Here is a 19529-nt window from a genome sequence, read left to right on the forward strand (position 1 = left end):
TTCACATCTAGAAATAGCTGGATTTCGCCTTGTATGGTTGCTTACGGCCACACCACCCTGAAAGTGCCCGCTCTCGTCTGATCTCGGAAGCCAAGCAGGGTTGGGCCGGCTTAGTACTTGGATGGGAGACCGCCTGGGAATACCTGGTGCTGTAAGCTTTTAGTTAGCCTAAGGCGCTGTGGCTTCTTTGCTGGACGTAGAGCAAACAAGGAAACTGTATAGAGGACGTAACTTTTTTTTTTGAAGCACCATTCTTCTTTAGAATTAATAAACAATCTCAGTGTTCAACATTTCAAGTAAGAGTTCAAAATACTTGCAGTTTGACCACAGCATAAATAAATAATAAGTTCTGGAAGACAACAAGTCCACCAAGTCTAAGTAAGGTAGAGAACCTTCAGGTCTTCACATCTAGAAATAGCTGGATTTCGCCCTGTATGGTTGCTTACGGCCACACCACCCTGAAAGTGCCCGCTCTCGTCTGATCTCGGAAGCCAAGCAGGGTTGGGCCGGCTTAGTACTTGGATGGGAGACCGCCTGGGAATACCTGGTGCTGTAAGCTTTTTAGTTAGCCTAAGGCGCTGTGGCTTCTTGCTGGACGTAGAGCAAACAAGGAAACTGTATAGGACGTAACTTTTTTTTTTGAAGCACCATTCTTCTTTAGAATTAAAATAAACAATCTCAGTGTTCAACATTTCAAGTAAGAGTTCAAAATACTTGCAGTTTGACCACAGCATAAATAAATAATAAGTTCTGGAAGACAACAAGTCCACCAAGTCTAAGTAAGGTAAGAGAACCTTCAGGTCTTCACATCTAGAAATAGCTGGATTTCGCCCTGTATGGTTGCTTACGGCCACACCACCCTGAAAGTGCCGCTCTCGTCTGATCTCGGAAGCCAAGCAGGGTTGGGCCGGCTTAGTACTTGGATGGGAGACCGCCTGGGAATACCTGGTGCTGTAAGCTTTTTAGTTAGCCTAAGGCGCTGTGGCTTCTTTGCTGGACGTAGAGCAAAACAAGGAAACTGTATAGAGGACGTAACTTTTTTTTTTGAAGCACCATTCTTCTTTAGAATTAAAATAAACAATCAGTGTTCAACATTTCAAGTAAGAGTTCAAAATACTTGCAGTTTGACCACAGCATAAATAAATATAAGTTCTGGAAGACAACAAGTCCACCAAGTCTAAGTAAGGTAAGAGAACCTTCAGGTCTTCACATCTAGAAATAGCTGGATTTCGCCTGTATGGTTGCTTACGGCCACACCACCCTGAAAGTGCCCGCTCTCGTCTCATCTCGGAAGCCAAGCAGGGTTGGGCCGGCTTAGTACTTGGATGGGAGACGCCTGGGAATACCTGGTGCTGTAAGCTTTTTAGTTAGCCTAAGGCGCTGTGGCTTCTTTGCTGGACGTAGAGCAAACAAGGAAACTGTATAGAGGACGTAACTTTTTTTTTTGAAGCACCATTCTTCTTTAGAATTAAAATAAACAACTCAGTGTTCAACATTTCAAGTAAGAGTTCAAAATACTTGCAGTTTGACCACAGCATAAATAAATAATAAGTTCTGGAAGACAACAAGTCCACCAAGTCTAAGTAAGGTAAGAGAACGTTCAGGTCTTCACATCTAGAAATAGCTGGATTTCGCCCTGTATGGTTGCTTACGGCCACACCACCCTGAAAGTGCCCGCTCTCGTCTGATCTCGGAAGCCAAGCAGGGTTGGGCCGGCTTAGTACTTGGATGGGAGACCGCCTGGGAATACCTGGTGCTGTAAGCTTTTTAGTTAGCCTAAGGCGCTGTGGCTTCTTTGCTGACGTAGAGCAAACAAGGAAACTGTATAAGGACGTAACTTTTTTTTTTGAAGCACCATTCTTCTTTAGAATTATAATAAACGAACTCAGTGTTCAACATTTCAAGTAAGAGTTCAAAATACTTGCAGTTTGACCACAGCATAAATAAATAATAAGTTCTGGAAGACAACAAGTCCACCAAGTCTAAGTAAGGTATGAGAACCTTCAGGTCTTCACATCTAGAAATAGCTGGATTTCGCCCTGTATGGTTGCTTACGGCCACACCACCCTGAAAGTGCCCGCTCTCGTCTGATCTCGGAAGCCAAGCAGGGTTGGGCCGGCTTAGTACTTGGATGGGAGACCGCCTGGGAATACCTGGTGCTGTAAGCTTTTTAGTTAGCCTAAGGCGCTGTGGCTTCTTTGCTGGACGTAGAGCAAACAAGGAAACTGTATAGAGGACGTAACTTTTTTTTTTGAAGCACCATTCTTCTTTAGAATTAAAATAAACAATCTCAGTGTTCAACATTTCAAGTAAGAGTTCAAAATACTTGCAGTTTGACCACAGCATAATAAATAATAAGTTCTGGAAGACAACAAGTCCACCAAGTCTAAGTAAGGTATGAGAACCTTCAGGTCTTCACATATAGAAATAGCTGGATTTCGCCCTGTATGGTTGCTTACGGCCACACCACCCTGAAAGTGCCCGCTCTCGTCTGATCTCGGAAGCCAAGCAGGGTTGGCCGGCTTAGTACTTGGATGGGAGACCGCCTGGGAATACCTGGTGCTGTAAGCTTTTTAGTTAGCCTAAGGCGCTGTGGCTTCTTTGCTGGACGTAGAGCAAACAAGGAAACTGTATAGAGGACGTAACTTTTTTTTTTGAAGCACCATTCTTCTTTAGAATTAAAATAAACAATCTCAGTGTTCAACATTTCAAGTAAGAGTTCAAAATACTTGCAGTTTGACCACAGCATAAATAAATAAGTTCTGGAAGACAACAAGTCCACCAAGTCTAAGTAAGGTAAGAGAACCTTCAGGTCTTCACATCTAGAAATAGCTGGATTTCGCCCTGTATGGTTGCTTACGGCCACACCACCCTGAAAGTGCCCGCCTCGTCTGATCTCGGAAGCCAAGCAGGGTTGGGCCGGCTTAGTACTTGGATGGGAGACCGCCTGGGAATACCTGGTGCTGTAAGCTTTTTAGTTAGCCTAAGGCGCTGTGGCTTCTTTGCTGGACGTAGAGCAAACAAGGAAACTGTATAGAGGACGTAACTTTTTTTTTGAAGCCATTCTTCTTTAGAATTAAAATAAACAATCTCAGTGTTCAACATTTCAAGTAAGAGTTCAAAATACTTGCAGTTTGACCACAGCATAAATAAATAATAAGTTCTGGAAGACAACAAGTCCACCAAGTCTAAGTAAGGTAAGAGAACCTTCAGGTCTTCACATCTAGAAATAGCTGGATTTCGCCCTGTATGGTTGCTTACGGCCACACCACCCTGAAAGTGCCCGCTCTCGTCTGATCTCGGAAGCCAAGCAGGGTTGGGCCGGCTTAGTACTTGGATGGGAGACCGCCTGGGAATACCTGGTGCTGTAAGCTTTTAGTTAGCCTAAGGCGCTGTGGCTTCTTTGCTGGACGTAGAGCAAACAAGGAAACTGTATAAAGGACGTAACTTTTTTTTTTTGAAGCACCATTCTTCTTTAGAATTATAAAAACAATCTCAGTGTTCAACATTTCAAGTAAGAGTTCAAAATACTTGCAGTTTGACCACAGCATAAATAAATAATAAGTTCTGGAAGACAACAAGTCCACCAAGTCTAAGTAAGGTATGAGAACCTTCAGGTCTTCACATCTAGAAATAGCTGGATTTCGCCCTGTATGGTTGCTTACGGCCCACCACCCTGAAAGTGCCCGCTCTCGTCTGATCTCGGAAGCCAAGCAGGGTTGGGCCGGCTTAGTACTTGGATGGGAGACCGCCTGGGAATACCTGGTGCTGTAAGCTTTTTAGTTAGCCTAAGGCGCTGTGGCTTCTTTGCTGGACGTAGAGCAAACAAGGAAACTGTATTGAGGACGTAACTTTTTTTTTTGAAGCACCATTCTTCTTTAGAATTAAAATAAACAATCAGTGTTCAACATTTCAAGTAAGAGTTCAAATACTTGCAGTTTGACCACAGCATAAATAAATAATAAGTTCTCGAAGACAACAAGTCCACCAAGTCTAAGTAGGGTATAGAACCTTCAGGTTTTCACATATAGAAATAGCTGGATTTCGCCTGCATGGTGCTTACGGCCACACCACCTGAAAGTGCCCGCTCTCGTCTGATCTCGGAAGCCAAGCAGGGTTGGGCCGGCTTAGTACTTGGATGGGAGACCGCCTGGGAATACCTGGTGCTGTAAGCTTTTTAGTTAGCCTAAGGCGCTGTGGCTTCTTTGCTGGACGTAGAGCAAACAAGGAAACTGTATAGAGGACGTAACTTTTTTTTTTGAAGCACCATTCTTCTTTAGAATTATAAAATAACAATCTCAGTGTTCAACATTTCAAGTAAGAGTTCAAAATACTTGCAGTTTGACCACAGCAAAATAAATAATAAGTTCTGGAAGACAACAAGTCCACCAAGTCTAAGTAAGGTAAGAGAACCTTCAGGTCTTCACATCTAGAAATAGCTGGATTTCGCCCTGTATGGTTGCTTACGGCCACACCACCTGAAAGTGCCCGCTCTCGTCTGATCTCGGAAGCCAAGCAGGGTTGGGCCGGCTTAGTACTTGGATGGGAGACCGCCTGGGAATACCTGGTGCTGTAAGCTTTTAGTTAGCCTAAGGCGCTGTGGCTTCTTTGCTGGACGTAGAGCAAACAAGGAAACTGTATAAAGGACGTAACTTTTTTTTTGAAGCACCATTCTTCTTTAGAATTATAATAAACGAACTCAGTGTTCAACATTTCAAGTAAGAGTTCAAAATACTTGCAGTTTGACCACAGCATAAATAAATAATAAGTTCTGGAAGACAACAAGTCCACCAAGTCTAAGTAAGGTATGAGAACCTTCAGGTCTTCACATCTAGAAATAGCTGGATTTCGCCCTGTATGGTTGCTTACGGCCACACCACCCTGAAAGTGCCCGCTCTCGTCTGATCTCGGAAGCCAAGCAGGGTTGGGCCGGCTTAGTACTTGGATGGGAGACCGCCTGGGAATACCTGGTGCTGTAAGCTTTTAGTTAGCCTAAGGCGCTGTGGCTTCTTTGCTGGACGTAGAGCAAACAAGGAAACTGTATAGAGGACGTAACTTTTTTTTTTGAAGCACCATTCTTCTTTAGAATTAAAATAAACAATCTCAGTGTTCAACATTTCAAGTAAGAGTTCAAAATACTTGCAGTTTGACCACAGCATAAATAAATAATAAGTTCTGGAAGACAACAAGTCCACCAAGTCTAAGTAAGGTATGAGAACCTTCAGGTTTCACATCTAGAAATAGCTGGATTTCGCCTTGTATGGTTGCTTACGGCCACACCACCCTGAAAGTGCCCGCTCTCGTCTGATCTCGGAAGCCAAGCAGGGTTGGGCCGGCTTAGTACTTGGATGGGAGACCGCCTGGGAATACTGGTGCTGTAAGCTTTTTAGTTAGCCTAAGGCGCTGTGGCTTCTTTGCTGGACGTAGAGCAAACAAGGAAACTGTTAGAGGAGTAACTATTTTTTTTGAAGCACCATTCTTCTTTAGAATTAAATAAACAATCTCAGTGTTCAACATTTCAAGTAAGAGTTCAAAATACTTGCAGTTTGACCACAGCATAAATAAATAATAAGTTCTGGAAGACAACAAGTCCACCAAGTCTAAGTAAGGTATGAGAACCTTCAGGTCTTCACATCTAGAAATAGCTGGATTTCGCCCTGTATGGTTGCTTACGGCCACACCACCTGAAAGTGCCCGCTCTCGTCTGATCTCGGAAGCCAAGCAGGGTTGGGCCGGCTTAGTACTTGGATGGGAGACCGCCTGGGAATACCTGGTGCTGTAAGCTTTTAGTTAGCCTAAGGCGCTGTGGCTTCTTTGTGGACGTAGAGCAAACAAGGAAACTGTATAGAGGACGTAACTTTTTTTTTGAAGCACCATTCTTCTTTAGAATTAAAAAACAACTCAGTGTTCAACATTTCAAGTAAGAGTTCAAAATACTTGCAGTTTGACCACAGCATAAATAAATAATAAGTTCTGGAAGACAACAAGTCCACCAAGTCTAAGTAAGGTAAGAGAACGTTCAGGTCTTCACATCTAGAAATAGCTGGATTTCGCCCTGTATGGTTGCTTACGGCCACACCACCCTGAAAGTGCCGCTCTCGTCTGATCTCGGAAGCCAAGCAGGGTTGGCCGGCTTAGTACTTGGATGGGAGACCGCCTGGGAATACCTGGTGCTGTAAGCTTTTTAGTTAGCCTAAGGCGCTGTGGCTTCTTTGCTGGACGTAGAGCAAACAAGGAAACTGTATAAAGGACGTAACTTTTTTTTTTTGAAGCACCATTCTTCTTTAGAATTAATAAACAACTCAGTGTTCAACATTTCAAGTAAGAGTTCAAAATACTTGCAGTTTGACCACAGCATAAATAAATAATAAGTTCTGGAAGACAACAAGTCCACCAAGTCTAAGTAGGTATAGAACCTTCAGGTTTTCACATCTAGAAATAGCTGGATTTCGCCTTGTATGGTTGCTTACGGCCACACACCCTGAAAGTGCCCGCTCGTCTGATCTCGGAAGCCAAGCAGGGTTGGGCCGGCTTAGTACTTGGATGGGAGACCGCCTGGGAATACCTGGTGCTGTAAGCTTTTTAGTTAGCCTAAGGCGCTGTGGCTTCTTTGCTGGACGTAGAGCAAACAAGGAAACTGTATAAAGGACGTAACTTTTTTTTTTGAAGCACCATTCTTCTTTAGATTAAAATAAACGAACTCAGTGTTCAACATTTCAAGTAAGAGTTCAAAATACTTGCAGTTTGACCACAGCATAAATAAATAATAAGTTCTGGAAGACAACAAGTCCACCAAGTCTAAGTAAGGTATGAGAACTTCAGGTCTTCACATCTAGAAATAGCTGGATTTCGCCCTGTATGGTTGCTTACGGCCACACCACCCTGAAAGTGCCCGCTCTCGTCTGATCTCGGAAGCCAAGCAGGGTTGGGCCGGCTTAGTACTTGGATGGGAGACCGCCTGGGAATACCTGGTGCTGTAAGCTTTTTAGTTAGCCTAAGGCGCTGTGGCTTCTTTGCTGGACGTAGAGCAAACAAGGAAACTGTATAGAGGACGTAACTTTTTTTTTTGAAGCACCATTCTTCTTAGAATTAAAATAAACAATCTCAGTGTTCAACATTTCAAGTAAGAGTTCAAAATACTTGCAGTTTGACCACAGCATAAATAAATAATAAGTTCTGGAAGACAACAAGTCCACCAAGTCTAAGTAAGGTAAGAGAACCTTCAGGTCTTCACATCTAGAAATAGCTGGATTTCGCCTGTATGGTGCTTACGGCCACACCACCTGAAAGTGCCCGCTCTCGTCTGATCTCGGAAGCCAAGCAGGGTTGGGCCGGCTTAGTACTTGGATGGGAGACCGCCTGGGAATACCTGGTGCTGTAAGCTTTTTAGTTAGCCTAAGGCGCGCTGTGGTCTTTGCTGGACGTAGAGCAAACAAGGAAACTGTATAGAGGACGTAACTTTTTTTTTGAAGCACCATTCTTCTTTAGAATTAAAATAAACAATCTCAGTGTTCAACATTTCAAGTAAGAGTTCAAAATACTTGCAGTTTGACCACAGCATAAATAAATAATAAGTTCTGGAAGACAACAAGTCCACCAAGTCTAAGTAAGGTATTAGAACCTTCAGGTTTTCACATATAGAAATAGCTGGATTTCGCCTTGTATGGTTGCTTACGGCCACACCACCCTGAAAGTGCCCGCTCTCGTCTGATCTCGGAAGCCAAGCAGGGTTGGGCCGGCTTAGTACTTGGATGGGAGACCGCCTGGGAATACCTGGTGCTGTAAGCTTTTAGTTAGCCTAAGGCGCTGTGGCTTCTTTGCTGGACGTAGAGCAAACAAGGAAACTGTATAAAGGACGTAACTTTTTTTTTTGAAGCACCATTCTTCTTTAGAATTAAATAAACGAACTCAGTGTTCAACATTCAAGTAAGAGTTCAAAATACTTGCAGTTTGACCCACAGCATAAATAATAATAGTTCTGGAAGACAACAAGTCCACCAAGTCTAAGTAAGGTATGAGAACCTTCAGGTCTTCACATCTAGAAATAGCTGGATTTCGCCCTGTATGGTTGCTTACGGCCACACCACCCTGAAAGTGCCCGCTCTCGTCTGATCTCGGAAGCCAAGCAGGGTTGGGCCGGCTTAGTACTTGGATGGGAGACCGCCTGGGAATACCTGGTGCTGTAAGCTTTTAGTTAGCCTAAGGCGCTGTGGCTTCTTTGCTGGACGTAGAGCAAACAAGGAAACTGTATAAAGGACGTAACTTTTTTTTTTGAAGCACCATTCTTCTTTAGAATTATAATAAACGAACTCAGTGTCAACATTTCAAGTAAGAGTTCAAAATACTTGCAGTTTGACCACAGCATAAATAAATAATAAGTTCTGGAAGACAACAAGTCCACCAAGTCTAAGTAAGGTATGAGAACCTTCAGGTCTTCACATCTAGAAATAGCTGGATTCGCCCTGTATGGTTGCTTACGGCCACACCACCCTGAAAGTGCCCGCTCTCGTCTGATCTCGGAAGCCAAGCAGGGTTGGGCCGGCTTAGTACTTGGATGGGAGACCGCCTGGGAATACCTGGTGCTGTAAGCTTTTTAGTTAGCCTAAGGCGCTGTGGCTTCTTTGCTGGACGTAGAGCAAACAAGGAAACTGTATTGAGGACGTAACTTTTTTTTTTGAAGCACCATTCTTTAGAATTAAAATAAACAATCTCAGTGTTCAACATTTCAAGTAAGAGTTCAAAATACTTGCAGTTTGACCACAGCATAAATAAATAATAAGTTCTGGAAGACAACAAGTCCACCAAGTCTAAGTAAGGTATGAGAACCTTCAGGTCTTCACATCTAGAAATAGCTGGATTTCGCTTGTATGGTTGCTTACGGCCACACCCCTGAAAGTGCCCGCTCTCGTCTGATCTCGGAAGCCAAGCAGGGTTGGGCCGGCTTAGTACTTGGATGGGAGACCGCCTGGAATACCTGGTGCTGTAAGCTTTTAGTTAGCCTAAGGCGCTGTGGCTTCTTTGCTGGACGTAGAGCAACAAGGAAACTGTATAAAGGACGTAACTTTTTTTTTTGAAGCACCATTCTTCTTTAGAATTAAATAAACAATCTCAGTGTTCAACATTTCAAGTAAGAGTTCAAAATACTTGCAGTTTGACCACAGCATAATAAATAATAAGTTCTGGAAGACAACAAGTCCACAAGTCTAAGTAAGGTATGAGAACTTCAGGTCTTCACATCTAGAAATAGCTGGATTTCGCCCTGTATGGTTGCTTACGGCCACACCACCCTGAAAGTGCCCGCTCTCGTCTGATCTCGGAAGCCAAGCAGGGTTGGGCGGCTTAGTACTTGGATGGGAGACCGCCTGGGAATACCTGGTGCTGTAAGCTTTTAGTTAGCCTAAGGCGCTGTGGTTCTTTTTGCTGGACGTAGAGCAACAAGGAAACTGTATTGAGGACGTAACTTTTTTTTTTGAAGCACCATTCTTCTTTAGAATTAAAATAAACAATCTCAGTGTTCAACATTTCAAGTAAGAGTTCAAAATACTTGCAGTTTGACCACAGCATAAATAAATAATAAGTTCTGGAAGACAACAAGTCCACCAAGTCTAAGTAAGGTAAGAGAACCTTCAGGTCTTCACATCTAGAAATAGCTGGATTTCGCCCTGTATGGTTGCTTACGGCCACACCACTGAAAGTGCCCGCTCTCGTCTGATCTCGGAAGCCAAGCAGGGTTGGGCCGGCTTAGTACTGGATGGGAGAGCCGCGGGAATACCTGGTGCTGTAAGCTTTTTAGTTAGCCTAAGGCGCTGTGGCTTCTTTGCTGGACGTAGAGCAAACAAGGAAACTGTATAGAGGACGTAACTTTTTTTTTGAAGCACCATTCTTCTTTAGAATTAAAATAAACAACTCAGTGTTCAACATTTCAAGTAAGAGTTCAAATACTTGCAGTTTGACCACAGCATAAATAAATAATAAGTTCTGGAAGACAACAAGTCCACCAAGTCTAAGTAAGGTAAGAGAACGTTCAGGTCTTCACATCTAGAAATAGCTGGATTTCGCCCTGTATGGTTGCTTACGGCACACCACCCTGAAAGTGCCGCTCTCGTCTGATCTCGGAAGCCAAGCAGGGTTGGGCCGGCTTAGTACTTGGATGGGAGACCGCCTGGGAATACCTGGTGCTGTAAGCTTTTTAGTTAGCCTAAGGCGCTGTGGCTTCTTTGCTGGACGTAGAGCCAAGGAAACTGTATAAAGGACGTAACTTTTTTTTTGAAGCACCATTCTTCTTTAGAATTATAATAAACAACTCAGTGTTCAACATTTCAAGTAAGAGTTCAAAATACTTGCAGTTTGACCACAGCATAAATAAATAATAAGTTCTGGAAGACAACAAGTCCACCAAGTCTAAGTAAGTATGAGAACCTTCAGGTCTTCACATCTAGAAATAGCTGGATTTCGCCCTGTATGGTTGCTTACGGCCACACCACCCTGAAAGTGCCCGCTCTCGTCTGATCTCGGAAGCCAAGCAGGGTTGGGCGGCTTAGTACTTGGATGGGAGACCGCCTGGGAATACCTGGTGCTGTAAGCTTTTTAGTTAGCCTAAGGCGCTGTGGCTTCTTTGCTGGACGTAGAGCAACAAGGAAACTGTATAGAGGACGTAACTTTTTTTTTTGAAGCACCATTCTTCTTTAGAATTAAAATAAACACATCTCAGTGTTCAACATTTCAAGTAAGAGTTCAAAATACTTGCAGTTTGACCACAGCATAAATAATATAATAAGTTCTGGAAGACAACAAGTCCACCAAGTCTAAGTAAGGTATAGAGACTTCGTGTCTTCACATCTAGAAATAGCTGGATTTCGCCCTGTATGGTTGCTTACGGCCACACCACCCTGAAAGTGCCCGCTCTCGTCTGATCTCGGAAGCCAAGCAGGGTTGGGCCGGCTTAGTACTGGATGGGAGACCGCCTGGGAATACCTGGTGCTGTAAGCTTTTTAGTTAGCCTAAGGCGCTGTGGCTTCTTTGCTGGACGTAGAGCAAACAAGGAAACTGTATAGAGGACGTAACTTTTTTTTTGAAGCACCATTCTTCTTTAGAATTAAAATAAAACAATCTCAGTGTTCAACATTTCAAGTAAGAGTTCAAAATACTTGCAGTTTGACCACAGCATAAATAAATAATAAGTTCTGGAAGACAACAAGTCCACAAGTCTAAGTAAGGTATTAGAACGTTCAGGTTTTCACATCTAGAAATAGCTGGATTTCGCCCTGTATGGTGCTTACGGCCACACCACCCTGAAAGTGCCCGCTCTCGTCTGATCTCGGAAGCCAAGCAGGGTTGGCCGGCTTAGTACTTGGATGGGAGACCGCCTGGGAATACCTGGTGCTGTAAGCTTTTTAGTTAGCCTAAGGCGCTGTGGCTTCTTTGCTGGACGTAGAGCAAAAAGGAAACTGTATAAAGGACGTAACTTTTTTTTTTTGAAGCACCATCTTCTTGAGAATTATAATAAACAAACTCAGTGTTCAACATTTCAAGTAAGAGTTCAAAATACTTGCAGTTTGACCACAGCATAAATAAATAATAAGTTCTGGAAGACAACAAGTCCACCAAGTCTAAGTAAGGTATGAGAACCTTCAGGTCTTCACATCTAGAAATAGCTGGATTCGCCCTGTATGGTTGCTTACGGCCACACCACCCTGAAAGTGCCCGCTCTCGTCTGATCTCGGAAGCCAAGCAGGGTTGGGCCGGTTAGTACTTGGATGGGAGACCGCCTGGGAATACTGGTGCTGTAAGCTTTTTAGTTAGCCTAAGGCGCTGTGGCTTCTTTGCTGGACGTAGAGCAAAGGAGGAAACTGTATTGAGGACGTAACTTTTTTTTTGAAGCACCATTTCTTTAGAATTAAAATAAACAATCTCAGTGTTCAACATTTCAAGTAAGAGTTCTAAAATACTTGCAGTTTGACCACAGCATAAATAAATAATAAGTTCTGGAAGACAACAAGTCCACCAAGTCTAAGTAAGGTAAGAGCCTTCAGGTCTTCACATCTAGAAATAGCTGGATTTCGCCCTGTATGGTTGCTTACGGCCACACCACCTGAAAGTGCCCGCTCTCGTCTGATCTCGGAAGCCAAGCAGGGTTGGGCGGCTTAGTACTTGGATGGGGAGACCGCCTGGGAATACCTGGTGCTGTAAGCTTTTAGTTAGCCTAAGGCGCTGTGGCTTCTTTGCTGGACGTAGAGCAAACAAGGAAACTGTATAGAGGACGTAACTTTTTTTTTTGAAGCACCATTCTTCTTTAGAATTAAAATAAACAATCTCAGTGTTCAACATTTCAAGTAAGAGTTCAAAATACTTGCAGTTTGACCACAGCATAAATAAATAATAAGTTCTGGAAGACAACAAGTCCACCAAGTCTAAGTAAGGTATGAGAACCTTCAGGTCTTCACATCTAGAAATAGCTGGATTTCGCCCTGTATGGTTGCTTACGGCCACACCACCCTGAAAGTGCCCGCTCTCGTCTGATCTCGGAAGCCAAGCAGGGTTGGGCGGCTTAGTACTTGGAGTGGGAGACCGCACCTGGGAATACCTGGTGCTGTAAGCTTTTAGTTAGCCTAAGGCGCTGTGGCTTCTTTGCTGGACGTAGAGCAAACAAGGAAACTGTATGTAGGACGTAACTTTTTTTTTTGAAGCACCATTCTTCTTTAGAGATATATAATAATAAACAATCTCAGTTGTCAACATTTCAAGTAAGAGTTCAAAATACTTGCAGTTTGACACACAGCATAAATAAATAATAAGTTCTGGAAGACAACAAGTCCACCAAGTCTAAGTAAGGTAAGAGACCAACGGTCAGGTCTTCACATCTAGAAATAGCTGGATTTCGCCCTGTATGGTTGCTTATCGGCCACCACCACCCTGAAAGTGCCCGCTCTCGTCTGATCTCGGAAGCCAAGCAGGGTTGGGCCGGCTTAGTACTTGGATGGGAGACCGCCTGGGAATACCTGGTGCTGTAAGCTTTTTAGTTAGCCTAAGGCGCTGTGGCTTCTTTGCTGGACGTAGAGCAAACAAGGGAAACGTATAAAGGACGTAACTTTTTTTTTTGAAGCACCATTCTTCTTTAGAATTTAATAAACAAACTCAGTGTTCAACATTTCAAGTAAGAGTTCAAAATACTTGCAGTTTGACCACAGCATAAATAAATAATAAGTTCTGGAAGACAACAAGTCCACCAAGTCTAAGTAAGGTATGAGAGAACTTCAGGTTCTCACATCTAGAAATAGCTGGATTTCGCCCTGTATGGTTGCTTACGGCCACACCACACCTGAAAGTGCCCGCTCTCGTCTGATCTCGGAAGCCAAGCAGGGTTGGGCCGGCTTAGTACTTGGATGGGAGACCGCCTGGGAATACTGGTGCTGTAAGCTTTTTAGTTAGCCTAAGGCGCTGTGGCTTCTTTGCTGGACGTAGAGCAAACAAGGAAACTGTATAGAGGACGTAACTTTTTTTTTGAAGCACCATTCTTCTTTAGAATTAAAATAAACAATCTCAGTGTTCCACATTTCAAGTAAGAGTTCAAAAATACTTGCAGTTTGACCACAGCATAAATAAATAATAAGTTCTGGAAGACAACAAGTCCCACAAGTCTAAGTAAGGTAAGAGAACCGTTCAGGTTTTCACATATAGAAATAGCTGGATTTCGCCCTGTATGGTTGCTTACGGGCATACCACCCTGAAAGTGCCCGCTCTCGTCTGATCTCGGAAGCCAAGCAGGGTTGGGCCGGCTTAGTATTGGATGGGAGACCGCCTGGGAATACCTGGTGCTGTAAGCTTTTAGTTAGCCTAAGGCGCTGTGGCTTCTTTGCTGGACGTAGAGCAAACAAGGAAACTGTATAAAGACGTAACTTTTTTTTTTGAAGCACATTCTTCTTTAGAATTAAATAAACAATCTCAGTGTTCAACATTTCAAGTAAGAGTTCAAAATACTTGCAGTTTGACCACAGCATAAATAATAATAAGTTCTGGAAGACAACAAGTCCACCAAGTCTAAGTAAGGTATGAGAACCTTCAGGTCTTCACAATAGAAATAGCTGGATTTCGCCCTGTATGGTTGCTTACGGCCACACCACCCTGAAAGTGCCCGCTCTCGTCTGATCTCGGAAGCCAAGCAGGGTTGGGCCGGCTTAGTACTTGGATGGGAGACCGCCTGGGAATACCTGGTGCTGTAAGCTTTTTAGTTAGCCTAAGGCGCTGTGGCTTCTTTGCTGGACGTAGAGCAAACAAGGAAACTGTATGAGGACGTAACTTTTTTTTTTGAAGCACCATTCTTTTAGAATTAAAATAAACGAACTCAGTGTTCAACATTTCAAGTAAGAGTTCAAAATACTTGCAGTTTGACCACAGCATAAATAAATAATAAGTTTCGAAGACAACAAGTCCACCAAGTCTAAGTAGGTATTAGAACCTTCAGGTCTTCACATCTAGAAATAGCTGGATTTCGCCCTGTATGGTTGCTTACGGCCACACCACCCTGAAAGTGCCCGCTCTCGTCTGATCTCGGAAGCCAAGCAGGGTGGGCCGGCTTAGTACTTGGATGGGAGACCGCCTGGGAATACCTGGTGCTGTAAGCTTTTTAGTTAGCCTAAGGCGCTGTGGCTTCTTTGCTGGACGTAGAGCAAACAAGGAAACTGTATAGAGGACGTAACTTTTTTTTTTGAAGCACCATTCTTCTTTAGAATTAAAATAAACAATCTCAGTGTTCAACATTTCAAGTAAGAGTTCAAAATACTTGCAGTTTGACCACAGCATAAAATAAATAATAAGTTCTGGAAGACAACAAGTCCACCAAGTAAGTAAGGTAAGAGAACGTTCAGGTCTTCACATCTAGAAAAATAGCTGGATTTCGCCCTGTATGGTTGCTTACGGCCACACCACCCTGAAAGTGCCCGCTCTCGTCTGATCTCGGAAGCCAAGCAGGGTTGGGCCGGCTTAGTACTTGGATGGGAGACCGCTGGGAATACCTGGTGCTGTAAGCTTTTTAGTTAGCCTAAGGCGCTGTGGCTTCTTTGCTGGACGTAGAGCAAACAAGGAAACTGTATAAAGGACGTAACTTTTTTTTTGAAGCACCATTCTTCTTTAGAATTATAATAAACGAACTCAGTGTTCAACATTTCAAGTAAGAGTTCAAAATACTTGCAGTTTGACCACAGCATAAATAAATAATAAGTTCTGGAAGACAACAAGTCCACCAAGTCTAAGTAAGGTATGAGAACCTTCAGGTCTTCACATCTAGAAATAGCTGGATTTCGCCTTGCATGGTTGCTTACGGCCACACCACCCTGAAAGTGCCCGCTCTCGTCTGATCTCGGAAGCCAAGCAGGGTTGGGCGGCTTAGTACTTGGAGGGAGACCGCCTGGGAAATACCTGGTGCTGTAAGCTTTTTAGTTAGCCTAAGGCGCTGTGGCTTCTTTGCTGGACGTAGAGCAAACAAGGAAACTGTATAGAGGACGTAACTTTTTTTTTTGAAGCACCATTCTTCTTTAGAATTAAATAAACAATCTCAGTGTTCAACATTTCAAGTAAGAGTTCAAAATACTTGCAGTTTGACCACAGCATAAATAAATAATAAGTTCTGGAAGACAACAAGTCCACCAAGTCTAAGTAGGTAAGAGAACGTTCAGGTCTTCACATCTAGAAATAGCTGGATTTCGCCTGTATGGTTGCTTACGGCCCACCACCCTGAAAGTGCCCGCTCTCGTCTGATCTCGGAAGCCAAGCAGGGTTGGGCCGGCTTAGTACTTGGATGGGAGACCGCCTGGGAATACCTGGTGCTGTAAGCTTTTTAGTTAGCCTAAGGCGCTGTGGCTTCTTTGCTGGACGTAGAGCAACAAGGAAACTGTATAAAGGACGTAACTTTTTTTTTGAAGCACATTCTTCTTTAGAATTAAATAAACAATCTCAGTGTTCAACATTTCAAGTAAGAGTTCAAAAATACTTGCAGTTTGACCACAGCATAAATAAATAATAAGTTCTGGAAGACAACAAGTCCACCAAGTCTAAGTAAGGTATGAGAAACCTTCAGGTCTTCACATCTAGAAATAGCTGGATTTCGCCCTGTATGGTTGCTTACGGCCACACCACCTGAAAGTGCCCGCTCTCGTCTGATCTCGGAAGCCAAGCAGGGTTGGGCCGGCTTAGTACTTGGATGGGAGACCGCCTGGGAATACCTGGTGCTGTAAGCTTTTTAGTTAGCCTAAGGCGCTGTGGCTTCTTGCTGGACGTAGAGCAAACAAGGAAACTGTATAAAGGACGTAACTTTTTTTTTTGAAGCACCATTCTTCTTTAGAATTATAATAAACGAACTCAGTGTTCAACATTCAAGTAAGAGTTCAAAATACTTGCAGTTTGACCACAGCATAAATAAATAATAAGTTACGAAGACAACAAGTCCCAAGTCTAAGTAAGGTATGAGAACCTTCAGGTCTTCACATCTAGAATAGCTGGATTTCGCCTGTATGGTTGCTTACGGCCACACCACCCTGAAAGTGCCCGCTCTCGTCTGATCTCGGAAGCCAAGCAGGGTTGGGCCGGCTTAGTACTTGGATGGGAGACGCGCTGGGAATACCTGGTGCTGTAAGCTTTTTAGTTAGCCTAAGGCGCTGTGGCTTCTGCTGGACGTAGAGCAAACAAGGAGGAAACTGTATAAAGGACGTACTTTTTTTTTGAAGCACCATTCTTCTTTAGAATTATAATAAACAATCTCAGTGTTCAACATTTCAAGTAAGAGTTCAAAATACTTGCAGTTTGACCACAGCATAAATAAATAATAAGTTCTGGAAGAAACAAGTCCACAAGTCTAAGTAGGGTATTAGAACTTCAGGTTTCACATATAGAAATAGCTGGATTTCGCCCTGTATGGTTGCTTACGGCCACACCACCCTGAAAGTGCCCGCTCTCGTCTGATCTCGGAAGCCAAGCAGGGTTGGGCCGCTTAGTACTTGGATGGGAGACCGGCCTGGGAATACCTGGTGCTGTAAGCTTTTTAGTTAGCCTAAGGCGCTGTGGCTTCTTTGCTGGACGTAGAGCAAAACAGGAAACTGTATAGAGGACGTAACTTTTTTTTTTTGAAGCACCATTCTTCTTTAGAATAAAATAAACAATCTCAGTGTTCAACATTTCAAGTAAGAGTTCAAAATACTTGCAGTTTGACCACAGCATAAATAAATAATAAGTTCTGGAAGACAACAAGTCCACCAAGTCTAAGTAAGGTAAGAGAACGTTCAGGTCTTCACATCTAGAAATAGCTGGATTTCGCCTGTATGGTTGCTTACGGCCACCCACTGAAAGTGCCCGCTCTCGTCTGATCTCGGAAGCCAAGCAGGGTTGGGCCGGCTTAGTACTTGGATGGGAGACCGCCTGGGAATACCTGGTGCTGTAAGCTTTTTAGTTAGCCTAAGGCGCTGTGGCTTCTTTGCTGGACGTAGAGCAAACAAGGAAACTGTATAAAAGGACGTAACTTTTTTTTTTTGAAGCACCATTCTTCTTTAGAATTATAATAAACGAACTCAGTGTTCAACATTTCAAGTAAGAGTTCAAAATACTTGCAGTTTGACCACAGCATAAATAAAAAATAAGTTTGGAAGACAACAAGTCCACCAAGTCTAAGTAGGTATGAGAACCTTCAGGTCTTCACATCTAGAAATAGCTGGATTTCGCCCTGTATGGTTGCTTACGGCCACACCACCCTGAAGTGCCCGCTCTCGTCTGATCTCGGAAGCCAAGCAGGGTTGGGCCGGCTTAGTACTTGGATGGGAGAACGCCTGGGAATACCTGGGCTGTAAGCTTTTTAGTTAGCCTAAGGCGCTGTGGCTTCTTTGCTGGACGTAGAGCAAACAGGAAACTGTATAAAGAGACGTAACTTTTTTTTTGAAGCACCATTCTTCTTTAGAATTATAATAAACAATCTCAGTGTTCAACATTTCAAGTAAGAGTTCAAAATACTTGCAGTTTGACCACAGCATAAATAAATAATAGTTCTGGAAGACAACAAGTCACCAAGTCTAAGTAGGGTAAGAGACCTTCAGGTTTTCACAATCGAAATAGCTGGATTTCGCCCTGTATGGTTGCTTACGGCCACACCACCCTGAAAGTGCCCGCTCTCGTCTGATCTCGGAAGCCAAGCAGGGTTGGGCCGGCTTAGTACTTGGATGGGAGACCGCCTGGGAATACCTGGTGCTGTAAGCTTTTTAGTTAGCCTAAGGCGCTGTGGCTTCTTTGCTGGACGTAGAGCAAAAAGGAAACTGTATAGAGGACGTAACTTTTTTTTTTGAGCACCATTCTTCTTTAGAATTAAAATAAACAATCTCAGTGTTCACATTTCAAGTAAGAGTTTCAAATACTTGCAGTTTGACCACAGCATAAATAAATAATAAGTTCTGGAAGACAACAAGTCCACCAAGTCTAAGTAAGGTATGAGAACGTTCAGGTCTTCACATCTAGAAATAGCTGGATTTCGCCCTGTATGGTTGCTTACGGCCACACCACCCTGAAAGTGCCCGCTCTCGTCTGATCTCGGAAGCCAAGCAGGGTTGGGCGGCTTAGACTTGGATGGGAGACCGCCTGGGAATACCTGGTGCTGTAAGCTTTTAGTTAGCCTAAGGCGCTGTGGCTTCTTTGCTGGAGTAGAGCAAACAAGGAAACTGTATAGAGGACGTAACTTTTTTTTTTGAAGCACCATTCTTCTTTAGAATTAAATAAACAACTCTCAGTGTTCAACATTTCAAGTAAGAGTTCAAATACTTGCAGTTTGACCACAGCATAAATAAATAATAAGGTTCTGGAAGACAACAAGTCCACCAAGTCTAAGTAAGGAAGAGAACGTTCAGGTCTTCACAATCTAGAAATAGCTGGATTTCGCCCTGTATGGTTGCTTACGGCACAACCACCCCTGAAAGTGCCCGCTCTCGTCTGATCTCGGAAGCCAAGCAGGGTTGGGCCGGCTTAGTACTTGGATGGGAGACCCGCCTGGGAATACCTGGTGCTGTAAGCTTTTTAGTTAGCCTAAGGCGCTGTGGCTTCTTTGCGGCGTAGAGCAAACAAGGAAACTGTATAAAGGACGTAACTTTTTTTTTTGAAGCACCATTCTTCTTTAGAATTATAATAAACAATCTCAGTGTTCAACATTCAAGTAAGAGTTCAAAATACTTGCAGTTTGACCACAGCTAAATAAATAATAAGTTCTGGAAGACAACAAGTCACCAAGTCTAAGTAGGGTATTAGAAACTTCAGGTTTCACATATAGAAATAGCTGGATTTCGCCTGTATGGTTGCTTACGGCCATACCACCCTGAAAGTGCACGCTCTCGTTGATCTCGGAAGCCAAGCAGGGTTGGGCCGGCTTAGTACGTGGATGGGAGACCGCCTGGGAATACCTGGTGCTGTAAGCTTTTTAGTTAGCCTAAGGCGCTGTGGCTTCTTTGCTGGACGTAGAGCAAACTAAGGGAAACTGTATAAAGGACGTAACTTTTTTTTTTTGAGCA

The 19529-nt window shown here is 43.4% G+C and overlaps 15 non-coding genes and 33 pseudogenes across 15 annotated transcripts; all 48 read left to right on the plus strand.

Annotated features, from left to right (window-relative positions):
• The first annotated feature begins 39 nt into the window (after positions 1-39).
• LOC116682370 (5S ribosomal RNA) lies at positions 40-158 on the plus strand. The gene has a single exon (XR_004330402.1). It is a non-coding gene; the product is annotated as a 5S ribosomal RNA (ribosomal RNA).
• A 282-nt stretch (positions 159-440) lies between these two features.
• Positions 441-559, plus strand: LOC116682371 (5S ribosomal RNA). The gene has a single exon (XR_004330403.1). It is a non-coding gene; the product is annotated as a 5S ribosomal RNA (ribosomal RNA).
• A 283-nt stretch (positions 560-842) lies between these two features.
• On the plus strand, positions 843-960 carry LOC116682278 (uncharacterized; annotated as a pseudogene).
• Positions 961-1243: 283 nt separating this feature from the next.
• Positions 1244-1361, plus strand: LOC116682334 (uncharacterized; annotated as a pseudogene).
• A 285-nt stretch (positions 1362-1646) lies between these two features.
• Positions 1647-1765, plus strand: LOC116682373 (5S ribosomal RNA). Its single transcript, XR_004330406.1, has one exon. It is a non-coding gene; the product is annotated as a 5S ribosomal RNA (ribosomal RNA).
• A 284-nt stretch (positions 1766-2049) lies between these two features.
• LOC116682374 (5S ribosomal RNA) lies at positions 2050-2168 on the plus strand. The gene has a single exon (XR_004330407.1). It is a non-coding gene; the product is annotated as a 5S ribosomal RNA (ribosomal RNA).
• A 285-nt stretch (positions 2169-2453) lies between these two features.
• Positions 2454-2571, plus strand: LOC116682308 (uncharacterized; annotated as a pseudogene).
• Positions 2572-2854: 283 nt separating this feature from the next.
• Positions 2855-2972, plus strand: LOC116682290 (uncharacterized; annotated as a pseudogene).
• A 283-nt stretch (positions 2973-3255) lies between these two features.
• On the plus strand, positions 3256-3374 carry LOC116682375 (5S ribosomal RNA). The gene has a single exon (XR_004330408.1). It is a non-coding gene; the product is annotated as a 5S ribosomal RNA (ribosomal RNA).
• Positions 3375-3659: 285 nt separating this feature from the next.
• Positions 3660-3777, plus strand: LOC116682286 (uncharacterized; annotated as a pseudogene).
• Positions 3778-4057: 280 nt separating this feature from the next.
• LOC116682301 (uncharacterized) lies at positions 4058-4175 on the plus strand (annotated as a pseudogene).
• A 286-nt stretch (positions 4176-4461) lies between these two features.
• Positions 4462-4579, plus strand: LOC116682302 (uncharacterized; annotated as a pseudogene).
• A 284-nt stretch (positions 4580-4863) lies between these two features.
• LOC116682376 (5S ribosomal RNA) lies at positions 4864-4982 on the plus strand. Its single transcript, XR_004330409.1, has one exon. It is a non-coding gene; the product is annotated as a 5S ribosomal RNA (ribosomal RNA).
• Positions 4983-5266: 284 nt separating this feature from the next.
• LOC116682385 (5S ribosomal RNA) lies at positions 5267-5384 on the plus strand. Its single transcript, XR_004330417.1, has one exon. It is a non-coding gene; the product is annotated as a 5S ribosomal RNA (ribosomal RNA).
• A 283-nt stretch (positions 5385-5667) lies between these two features.
• Positions 5668-5785, plus strand: LOC116682303 (uncharacterized; annotated as a pseudogene).
• A 280-nt stretch (positions 5786-6065) lies between these two features.
• On the plus strand, positions 6066-6182 carry LOC116682332 (uncharacterized; annotated as a pseudogene).
• Positions 6183-6464: 282 nt separating this feature from the next.
• Positions 6465-6580, plus strand: LOC116682336 (uncharacterized; annotated as a pseudogene).
• Positions 6581-6864: 284 nt separating this feature from the next.
• LOC116682377 (5S ribosomal RNA) lies at positions 6865-6983 on the plus strand. The gene has a single exon (XR_004330410.1). It is a non-coding gene; the product is annotated as a 5S ribosomal RNA (ribosomal RNA).
• A 283-nt stretch (positions 6984-7266) lies between these two features.
• Positions 7267-7384, plus strand: LOC116682304 (uncharacterized; annotated as a pseudogene).
• A 285-nt stretch (positions 7385-7669) lies between these two features.
• On the plus strand, positions 7670-7788 carry LOC116682378 (5S ribosomal RNA). Its single transcript, XR_004330411.1, has one exon. It is a non-coding gene; the product is annotated as a 5S ribosomal RNA (ribosomal RNA).
• Positions 7789-8070: 282 nt separating this feature from the next.
• LOC116682380 (5S ribosomal RNA) lies at positions 8071-8189 on the plus strand. The gene has a single exon (XR_004330412.1). It is a non-coding gene; the product is annotated as a 5S ribosomal RNA (ribosomal RNA).
• A 283-nt stretch (positions 8190-8472) lies between these two features.
• On the plus strand, positions 8473-8591 carry LOC116682381 (5S ribosomal RNA). Its single transcript, XR_004330413.1, has one exon. It is a non-coding gene; the product is annotated as a 5S ribosomal RNA (ribosomal RNA).
• A 282-nt stretch (positions 8592-8873) lies between these two features.
• Positions 8874-8989, plus strand: LOC116682337 (uncharacterized; annotated as a pseudogene).
• Positions 8990-9269: 280 nt separating this feature from the next.
• LOC116682315 (uncharacterized) lies at positions 9270-9387 on the plus strand (annotated as a pseudogene).
• Positions 9388-10070: 683 nt separating this feature from the next.
• Positions 10071-10187, plus strand: LOC116682326 (uncharacterized; annotated as a pseudogene).
• Positions 10188-10467: 280 nt separating this feature from the next.
• On the plus strand, positions 10468-10585 carry LOC116682316 (uncharacterized; annotated as a pseudogene).
• A 286-nt stretch (positions 10586-10871) lies between these two features.
• Positions 10872-10989, plus strand: LOC116682270 (5S ribosomal RNA). Its single transcript, XR_004330371.1, has one exon. It is a non-coding gene; the product is annotated as a 5S ribosomal RNA (ribosomal RNA).
• Positions 10990-11273: 284 nt separating this feature from the next.
• On the plus strand, positions 11274-11391 carry LOC116682309 (uncharacterized; annotated as a pseudogene).
• A 284-nt stretch (positions 11392-11675) lies between these two features.
• LOC116682387 (5S ribosomal RNA) lies at positions 11676-11792 on the plus strand. The gene has a single exon (XR_004330419.1). It is a non-coding gene; the product is annotated as a 5S ribosomal RNA (ribosomal RNA).
• A 282-nt stretch (positions 11793-12074) lies between these two features.
• On the plus strand, positions 12075-12192 carry LOC116682344 (uncharacterized; annotated as a pseudogene).
• A 285-nt stretch (positions 12193-12477) lies between these two features.
• On the plus strand, positions 12478-12598 carry LOC116682343 (uncharacterized; annotated as a pseudogene).
• Positions 12599-12892: 294 nt separating this feature from the next.
• Positions 12893-13013, plus strand: LOC116682324 (uncharacterized; annotated as a pseudogene).
• A 286-nt stretch (positions 13014-13299) lies between these two features.
• LOC116682284 (uncharacterized) lies at positions 13300-13418 on the plus strand (annotated as a pseudogene).
• Positions 13419-13705: 287 nt separating this feature from the next.
• Positions 13706-13823, plus strand: LOC116682312 (uncharacterized; annotated as a pseudogene).
• Positions 13824-14103: 280 nt separating this feature from the next.
• Positions 14104-14222, plus strand: LOC116682382 (5S ribosomal RNA). The gene has a single exon (XR_004330414.1). It is a non-coding gene; the product is annotated as a 5S ribosomal RNA (ribosomal RNA).
• A 281-nt stretch (positions 14223-14503) lies between these two features.
• Positions 14504-14621, plus strand: LOC116682282 (uncharacterized; annotated as a pseudogene).
• Positions 14622-14908: 287 nt separating this feature from the next.
• Positions 14909-15026, plus strand: LOC116682277 (uncharacterized; annotated as a pseudogene).
• A 285-nt stretch (positions 15027-15311) lies between these two features.
• Positions 15312-15429, plus strand: LOC116682331 (uncharacterized; annotated as a pseudogene).
• A 283-nt stretch (positions 15430-15712) lies between these two features.
• LOC116682287 (uncharacterized) lies at positions 15713-15830 on the plus strand (annotated as a pseudogene).
• Positions 15831-16114: 284 nt separating this feature from the next.
• On the plus strand, positions 16115-16232 carry LOC116682306 (uncharacterized; annotated as a pseudogene).
• A 279-nt stretch (positions 16233-16511) lies between these two features.
• On the plus strand, positions 16512-16630 carry LOC116682288 (uncharacterized; annotated as a pseudogene).
• Positions 16631-16911: 281 nt separating this feature from the next.
• Positions 16912-17030, plus strand: LOC116682322 (uncharacterized; annotated as a pseudogene).
• Positions 17031-17315: 285 nt separating this feature from the next.
• LOC116682330 (uncharacterized) lies at positions 17316-17431 on the plus strand (annotated as a pseudogene).
• Positions 17432-17717: 286 nt separating this feature from the next.
• On the plus strand, positions 17718-17834 carry LOC116682339 (uncharacterized; annotated as a pseudogene).
• Positions 17835-18115: 281 nt separating this feature from the next.
• Positions 18116-18234, plus strand: LOC116682383 (5S ribosomal RNA). The gene has a single exon (XR_004330415.1). It is a non-coding gene; the product is annotated as a 5S ribosomal RNA (ribosomal RNA).
• A 283-nt stretch (positions 18235-18517) lies between these two features.
• LOC116682338 (uncharacterized) lies at positions 18518-18634 on the plus strand (annotated as a pseudogene).
• A 284-nt stretch (positions 18635-18918) lies between these two features.
• On the plus strand, positions 18919-19039 carry LOC116682333 (uncharacterized; annotated as a pseudogene).
• Positions 19040-19318: 279 nt separating this feature from the next.
• Positions 19319-19436, plus strand: LOC116682317 (uncharacterized; annotated as a pseudogene).
• Positions 19437-19529: the final 93 nt, after the last annotated feature.

Source organism: Etheostoma spectabile, unplaced genomic scaffold (assembly GCF_008692095.1).
Source record: "Etheostoma spectabile isolate EspeVRDwgs_2016 unplaced genomic scaffold, UIUC_Espe_1.0 scaffold00018786, whole genome shotgun sequence".
NCBI lineage: Eukaryota > Metazoa > Chordata > Actinopteri > Perciformes > Percidae > Etheostoma > Etheostoma spectabile.